The sequence below is a fragment of the Eschrichtius robustus genome, chromosome 3, assembly GCF_028021215.1.
Source record: "Eschrichtius robustus isolate mEscRob2 chromosome 3, mEscRob2.pri, whole genome shotgun sequence".
Taxonomy (NCBI): domain Eukaryota; kingdom Metazoa; phylum Chordata; class Mammalia; order Artiodactyla; family Eschrichtiidae; genus Eschrichtius; species Eschrichtius robustus.
Window position 1 is genome coordinate 184,315,026 of NC_090826.1, and position 8,325 is coordinate 184,323,350.

The 8,325-nt window shown below is 45.2% G+C and overlaps 1 pseudogene; it reads left to right on the plus strand.

Moving 5' to 3' along the window:
* Positions 1-6,876: 6,876 nt before the first annotated feature.
* LOC137761650 (HIG1 domain family member 1A, mitochondrial pseudogene) lies at positions 6,877-7,192 on the plus strand (annotated as a pseudogene).
* Positions 7,193-8,325: the final 1,133 nt, after the last annotated feature.

The window sequence follows — 8,325 nt, forward strand, 5'->3', positions numbered from 1 at the left end:
GCACACAGACTCGCAAACTGGAAACAGGAGCAAACAGCGCAGGTTCTTTGCTCTGTTTAAACTTCCCGCCTCCACCAATGGGCGCGCCCGGCCCCGCCCACCTCCGCGCGGGGCCAATCACCGGGCAGCAGCCCCGGCCAATGAGAAGACGGCGCCTTATTTAAACGTGTCGACGGCGGCGGGTCGCTCTGCGCGCGGAGGCGACAGTGGCGTCGGGGTATGGGCGGCCCCTGAGGCCCGGGGCTCAGACTCGGAATTCGCCTTTCGGTTTTGTGAACAGGTTGCTTGAAAGAAAGAGAGTCACAGCACTTCCACCGTAAATGCAGCAGTCATTGCGGTGCTGGGACAGTCATTTCCCTCCCCCAGTATACCCGCCCAGGGTCACAACCCTGAGCTCCCCTCAGAGGCTTCCTGGGCCCAGATGGGAGAAAATGAGGAAAATTAAATGTATAGTTAGTGTGAACGTGCTGATGTCAGTGCCTGACCCCAGCAGGGGCTCAGTGATACTGGGAGCAAAACTAGGTAAACAAACAGAACCCGAGATTCCCAGAAATTCATAAGCGATCGTCTTGACGGGCATTGCCCTTGACAAATAACTTCTCGGTTTTCATTTTAATTGTAGACACCTGATAATAATGGTTATCGCTTACATGTTACTCTTTGCCAGGGATTGTTTTAAGCCCTGGACATATTTATCTCAACCTTCACTTCAACCCTGTGAGGGAGGTGCCATTATTCGTGCTTCACAGATGAGCGAGGCTGCTGTCCAGCCAGCCAGGAAGTGGCAAAGCCAGGAGAGGGACACAGGCAGCTCGGCTGGTCTTGCTCTCACCCCTGCACCTACTGCCTCTAAAGACAGGAGGAGACTTTAAAAAATAACGTGTGGAGGTGTGTACGCGTGCACGAAATACGTCAAAAGAAAACTCCCTGGGTGGAAAACCAAAATGAGGAAGGTGGGATCTGAAATTATATTCACTGACACCCATTTTGACCTGATGTTGAACCCTGTTATCTTAACGATATTTAATCAAAAGTGTTCACGGAGGTTTCTTAAAATCCTAATTTAGGATTCCACTACTCCATAATTTTTTAGCAAAATGTTAATGTGAACGACAATAACCTTCATATACACTTAATTTATATTTATTATTTCATACTGTGAATGTTGTTCATCAAATTAACATTACAAATATAAGCCCTTAAGCTTAAGTCACTGACATGTTTGTTTCAACGCTTTTTAACATGATAGTAACACATCTTGTTTATCTATGCTCTCCCCTCGCAGTCTCTCTTCATAAAGCAATGCTGTTGACGCACAGTTTTAGAAAATCCAGGATAAACTGCACGGGATATTTTTTATTTGCCCTCCACTTCCACCCTCAACCCTTTTCCAGCCTGCTCTTTGCTGTGGGATGCTGGCCTGTGTTCTGTATTTGCTACATCCATAGGTTTTTTACTCTGTAGCTTCTGTTTTACTCAAAGAGGGAGGTAAGGGTACTTCCCCCATTCCCCCCCACCCCCTTGGGCTGGCTCCATCTCAACATTAAAATCACAAGTAGCTGGAGAGGTGCCCTCTCCTCATGGGTCTCTGGGGATCTGGGTGTGGGGATACCGTGGTGTTACTAGTCCCAGGATATGGCACTATTGCTTGTTTCCCTGCATCCCCGTCACATCTTTGCAAATAGTCCCTTTATTAAACTTCCTTGAATTCCACTAAATTGGAGAGGGCCAACTATTTCCTTAGTGTCCCTGGCTGATGCCATAGTGGCCTTAGGAAATTGCCTCTTAAGATAGAATTCTGAATTGAGTTGCTCATATTTGAGGAGCACAGGGATAAACTCCTGCTAGCGAGAAACACATCATGATAATCCAAGGGATGCAGTAGCATCCTGAGTCCTCCAATTATCTATCTGTGGTGGCAGCATGGGATGAAGTGTATACGAAGGGCAATTTATTCAAAGATCAGGTGGCCGGGGCACACAGTGGCTATGCCAACACTTTATAAATGATTATAAAGCGTAGAGTGTCACCTGGTTTCACCTGACCACCCTGGAGAGCATACACAGGGAAAAAGAAAATGAAACTCTGTGAACATCCAAGGGTACCACTAAGAACATATCTTGAGAACAAGAATGTGTGGACAGAAGGCCTGAAGAAGCCCCTCACTTCCTGTGGTCTCAGGGAACACATGGCCAAGGACTAATCCCGAGGCTGCTGGTAAATATGGCAGCACTGATTAAATGCTCGACCCTACCAGCCCTCCTAGCTAAGGGGAGGGATGGGGACCCTGGGAAGGAGTATGGTATTTGGGCAAAATTTTAAAGGCTGAGAGCTTGTAATTCTCCCTATTCCCACAAACCTCCCTCACCAGCAGAGGCAGCCCCTCCACCGGTCCGTTATATTGATGACATTTTCTAATTAAATCTGAAGAGCAAGAAACAGCTGTCAGGAACTGGGAGGGTCTGAGACTTACCCCACTGAAGTTTTACTGGGACACAGAGACACCCATTCCTTTACATGTTATCTACGACTGCTTTCACGCTACAAAGGCGGAGTCGAATAGTTCCAGGAGAAATCATATTGCCTCCAAAGCCTGTACTACTTAGTATCTGGCCCTTTACAAAGAAGTGTGCCGACCGGGGATGTAATCCAACGAACCAAACAACTGGATGTCCAAGCGACATTCCATCATCAAGTCAAAGTGGTGAACACCAGCCCAGGGCTGAGGAGGCCCCAGGTTCACAAGCTGCACAGACGACTCGGGTCCTGTAATACCGCCTCCTCCTACGCTGCCTCTCTCAGTCTATACCTCGGGGAAAGTGGGGATTTCCTTGACCATTTCATAAAGGAAGAAAAAGCCTGGTTTATGGATGGATGTGTATGGTAGGCCAGATGTGAGCAGAGCTACGCTCTAGCCTCCCCTCAGGGTAGATGAGAACACTCAGTGAGCAGAATTTTGGATGGTGCATCTAATCCACTTCAAAAGGGAGAAGGCACGTCTCTGCCCTCTGCTGACTCAAGGGCACAGTCAACAGGTTAGGCAGCGGGTCAAGGGTGTGGACAAAGCAAAATGAAAACTTGGTGACAAGTCTGGGGAGGAGAGGTATGTAAAAGGGCATCTCAAGATAGGGCTAGGGGGGAATTCCCTGGTGGCGCAATGGTTAGGAATCCGCCTGCCAATGCAGGGGACATGGGTTTGAGCCCTAGTCAGGGAAGATCCCACATGCTGCGGAGCAACTAAGTCCGTGCGCCACAACTGCTGAGCCTGCGCTCTGGAGTCCGCATGCCACAGCTACCGAAGCCTGCGCACCTAGAGCCCGTGCTCCGCAACAAGCCACCGCGATGAGAAGCCCGCGCACCGCAACAAAGAGCAGCCCCCGCTCGCCACAACCAGAGGAAGCCCGCGCGCAGCAACAAAGACCCAACACAGCCAAAAATCAATCAATTAATTAAAAAGAAAAATTGGGACAGGAAGTTAAGAAATTTGTGTCCCTAGTAAATGCCATCATAGAATATCCAAGGCAAAGGAAGAGCTCAAAAATCAGGCAAACAAGACAACCTGTCCTGCTTAGATGTCAGAACCTCTTTCCTCAGAGACCCCATTCTGACTTGGTGAACCCATGTATACAGTGGCCATGGCTGGAGATATGGGGGCTACGAAAGTCCCTCTTTCCAAGGCTGATCGGGTGTCCAACCGCTGAGAGCCTGACCTGCGAACAGAGGCCAAGCAGAACCCCCAGTGTGACTCCACTCCCCAGGGACCAACCAGTTACCTGTGGCATGCGGGTTACATTAAACCCTTTCTATCACAGAAGAGGTGGTATTTTCCTCTCTGGAGTAGATGCATTTTCTGAGTATAGATTGCTGTACCTGCCCCCACCATCCATGCATGGACGTACAGAATGCTTTCTCTAGAACCAATGAATCTGTGGAGGTTTTCAAAGTGTGTCTAAAAATTCTTGGTCACTTCTCCCTTCAAGAGGGGTATCTTAATTTGTGTCCCTTGAGTGGTGTGGACTTAGGGACTCGCAGTGGCAGATGTGATGTGCTATCACTTCCTAGATTAGGTTATAAAAGACTGCAACTTAAATCCTGCCTGTGTTCTTTCATTTTTTCTTGGGGGCAGCCAGCTGTGCATCTATCACCGGGCAGCCCTGTAGAGAGAGGCTGTGTGGGGAGGAACTATGGCCAGAAGTGGGCTTGGAGGTGAAGCCTGCTCCAGGATGGCCTCTAGAGACGGCAGCTCCCATGAAGTTTGACTTCAACCCCAGGATGGCCTCTAGAGACGGCAGCTCCCATGAAGTTTGACTTCAACCCCCGGGGAGACCCTGAGCCAGAGCCACCCAGCTCAGCCACTCGATTCCTGACCCACAAGACCTGTGAGGTAATGTCTGTTGTTTCAAGCCACTACATTTGGTCTAATGTGTTACACAGCAACAGAGAATTAGGTGTCCCACACAACACCGCCTCCAGTGGGAAGGCTTGGAATTCACTAGTCTTCTACCAGCTGCCTGCGGAGGCTCAGTTATGGTGCCAGATGCAGATGACAGCTGGCCAGGTCGGGTGTGTCCTGTCACTCAGCTCGTGCCTTAGACCAGCAGCGGTCCGTCCCGTGGCCAGAGTGTACAGTTCTGGGAATGAGGGGCAGTGGCAAGAGTGACCCCTCTCACTGTCACAGGGAACAGCCCATTCATGGGATTTTCTACACTTCAGGCTCCTTGGGGAAAAACAGCGCATGACTACTTCAAGCATAATAGTCCACTATTAATATTTAAACTTATTAATTAGCCACTTAAAAGCCATTAAATAATGATTTATACATTTTAACATATAAAATATTTCAAAATGGTATCTAGTTTATGAAAAATAAAGAAAAATTTAATAACTGTGCCCCAAGACACTGGTTTTCTATGCGCTCATGGTCTTTTTTTTTTTTTTTTTAAACATCTTTATTGGAGTATAATTGCTTTACAATGGTGTGTTGTTCATGGTCTTTTTATTCAGTTTTTCAGGAGGCAGGCAGAGCACGGCATTGTCATGCTGTGAAAATGTGTTCAGCAAAAACCTAGATATGCTTTAGTAGGACCAAAGAACTTTATTTTAAATATCAAAACAACACAAAGAACTAGTTCAATATACAATACACTTCCTAGTCTTCACAGAGAACTGAATTTTTCTATAAAGACATTGGTACTCAGGACACACGAGACAGTCAAAATATCTATAAAACTCACAAGATACTTTACACACAGTTGACAAAATAATAAATCTTGATATTTTAGATTTTTCTTTGTAATTGTTTTCAAAAGTGTTCTAATGATTAAAAAGAAAACTTAGGATTGGAGACTGAAAACTAAGTTCAAAGGCATTTCAGCTTTAGTGTACATCATAAATCCCGTAACCAGAACACTTCCTACACAACACGGAGCAGCCAAATGCCCGCCGCTGTGCTCATTTTTTGGCAGCCGCACTCATCAGTTGTAATACAGTTTTGTCCACAGGGATAAGAAAAGTCCGATTGTTGCAAGGAATAAAAATTTTGTAATTACAAAGCGGGAATACCAAGCAACGAGACGAAAAAACAATGAGAAGTGTGCATGCTCTTCATTCAAGAAATGTTTGCCCTTATTATGTCGATGAATGTTCTCTCTATAACCACTTTGTTGGGATTTTTAAAGCATAAATGGTTGCTTACAGACTAGAGAAATTCTTAATGAATTTTATTTGTACCTGGAGTTCTGAAATATTAGGGCAATTATAAAACAATGTTGCTTTTTTCCCCTTCCACTCCTGCAAACTCGATATATGTAAAATAAGTTAGATTCCATAACTTCTACTTCTTAATAACCTTAGCCAAATGCCATCTTACCTGGAGGCTAGAAGGTGAGACTGAGTGTTCTGAAGCTCTAATCACATGGTGGGCTCCACTGGCAACCAGCCCCATCTTTAGGTGCTTTCCCAAAGTCACCCCATTAACATAACAATATACACGTTTATCACTCTCAGCACTTAGTAAATTCCCAGGGTTTTTGGAACTGTGAACCAGGAAACTTGGAGGAAGACTAAATATGTATGAGAAATATATTTCGGTCATCTTAATGTCCAAATACATATGCATTTTTATAAATCACCATTTCACAGGAGGAAATTCTTCCCATCTCATTTTATGAGGCCAACGCTAATCTGATACTAAGTTCAGATAATGACACCACAAGAAAAGAAAATTGCAGACCAATATTGCTGATGAATATAGATGCAACATTTTTCAATAAAATATTAGCAAACTGAATTCAATAATACATTACAAGGATCATACACCATGATCAAGTAGGATTTATTCCAGGGATGCAGAAATGTTTCAACATTCACAAGATCATTGTGATACACCACATTAACAAAATGAAGGGGCCGCGCTGGGCCGGGCTGAGAGCACCTTGGGAGGGTTGGGGGTGGCAGGGCTGGGAGTGGGGGCGATGCCTGGGCTGAAGGGGGCGGAGTCTGGTTGGCGGGGCTCAGGCCCCGCCTCGCGGGGCAGGGGAGCCTGGTGAGGGCGCACGGAGCCTACGAGGGGTTGCGGCAAAGGCTTGAGGAGCGAAGCGTCGCGGCTGGAGCTGCGGAGGGACGGGGCTGGGGCCGACTTCGGGGAGCTCGTAGAGCGGGGTGGGTGAGGCGGGATTGAGAGGGCGGGCGCTCCGGCCATGGGGTCCTGACAAGGTCACAAGAAGAGGGGCGGGGGGGGGAAAGTTGAAGGGTTGAGAGGAGGGCATAAAACCAAACGACCTTCCTGCCATCGGCTTCATCTTCTCCCCGGGTCGCTATTCCCTTCCACCTTTGGCGACCCTCTTCGGCCCTAGGAAGGAAGATTCTTCCATCACTATGTCAAGGGACACAGATGTTTCTCTTTCATCATATGATGAAGATCAGGGATCTAAACTTATCCGAAAAGCTAGAGAGGCACCATTTGTCCCCGTTGGAACGGCAGGTTTTGCAGCAATCGTTGCATGTGGATTATATAAATGGAAGAGCTGGGGCAATACTAAAATGTTCACCTGATCCACATGCACGTGGCAGCCCAAGGCTTTGTTGTGGGAGCAATGGCTCTTGGTATGGGCTATTCCACGTGTCAAGAATTCTGGGCAAAACCTAAACCTTAGAAGAGGAGATGCTGTCTTGATCTTGGTGGTGCTTGCTTTAGTTAGACATCTCATATTGAGGTTATATGTTTATGTTGAAAATAAATTCTGTGGGTCGAAGAATAACATGGTAATTTGAATATTGGCTTCCTTTCTTGCAGGCTTGATTTGCCTAGTGACTAGTTCACTAGCTAGGTCATTCAGGGGAGTCAGATTAGCACAAAAACATGTCACTTTTAAATGCACTTGATAGTCGTACAATGTCCACCTCCTTAAACTCTTCTGATAAAACTAGTTGTAAAGAGGACAACATGCCAAACCTGAAAATGCTCCCAGTTGCTGCAGAATATCATATGCTTTTGATGTAATGTAGGAATCCTCTTTACCCCAGTTAATTTAACTCTTTCTGACTGCTTTGTGGACTGAGTACTGTTTTTAAGGTCTGGTTGGCTCTTGAAGAACCCTTTCAGAACAGTGCATGGAATACAACGTTATAAACCTCCCGGCAACTATGTGTGTGTTTTTAAACCAAACCTAAAGAGCTGGTAACAGCTGCTTTGAAGTAGTATCTGTTTCAGAATCATAGCTGTAAACATGAGAATAACTTAACTGTAGATCCCCATTTAGCTCTTTTGTAATTGCAGAATTATAGTTTGCTGCTGTTATATTAGAATAATTTTTAAATGGCATTTTGAAATAGAAGTGTGTATTTTAAGTGCCAATGCAAAGGTAAATGAAGAATACTTTTTAAATGTGTGCAGTCTGTTTATTTTCTCTGAAAGAATCATAAATGTTAAACTAAATAAATTGCCTATAATGGAAGTGATTTATGAGCAAACTGGTTTGGTCAGACGTTATACAAACTTCGGTATACTACAGAATGCTTTGTTGTACTTGTGAAATTCTCTTGTCTAACCCGAATTTACATTCCATGGTGATAACATGGTACATGTAGTGTTATTAAAGTAAGTGAACACACACAGACACACACACAAAAACAAAACAAAACGAAGGATAAAAATCATATGAGCATTGCAATAGATGCAGGGAAAGCATTTAACAAAATTCAACCTCCATTTATGTTAATGCTGTCAATGAATTGGGTATAGACGGAACATACCTCAGCATAATAACGGCTATATATGACAAGTACACGGCTAATATAATATTTAACAATGAAAAGCTGAAAGTT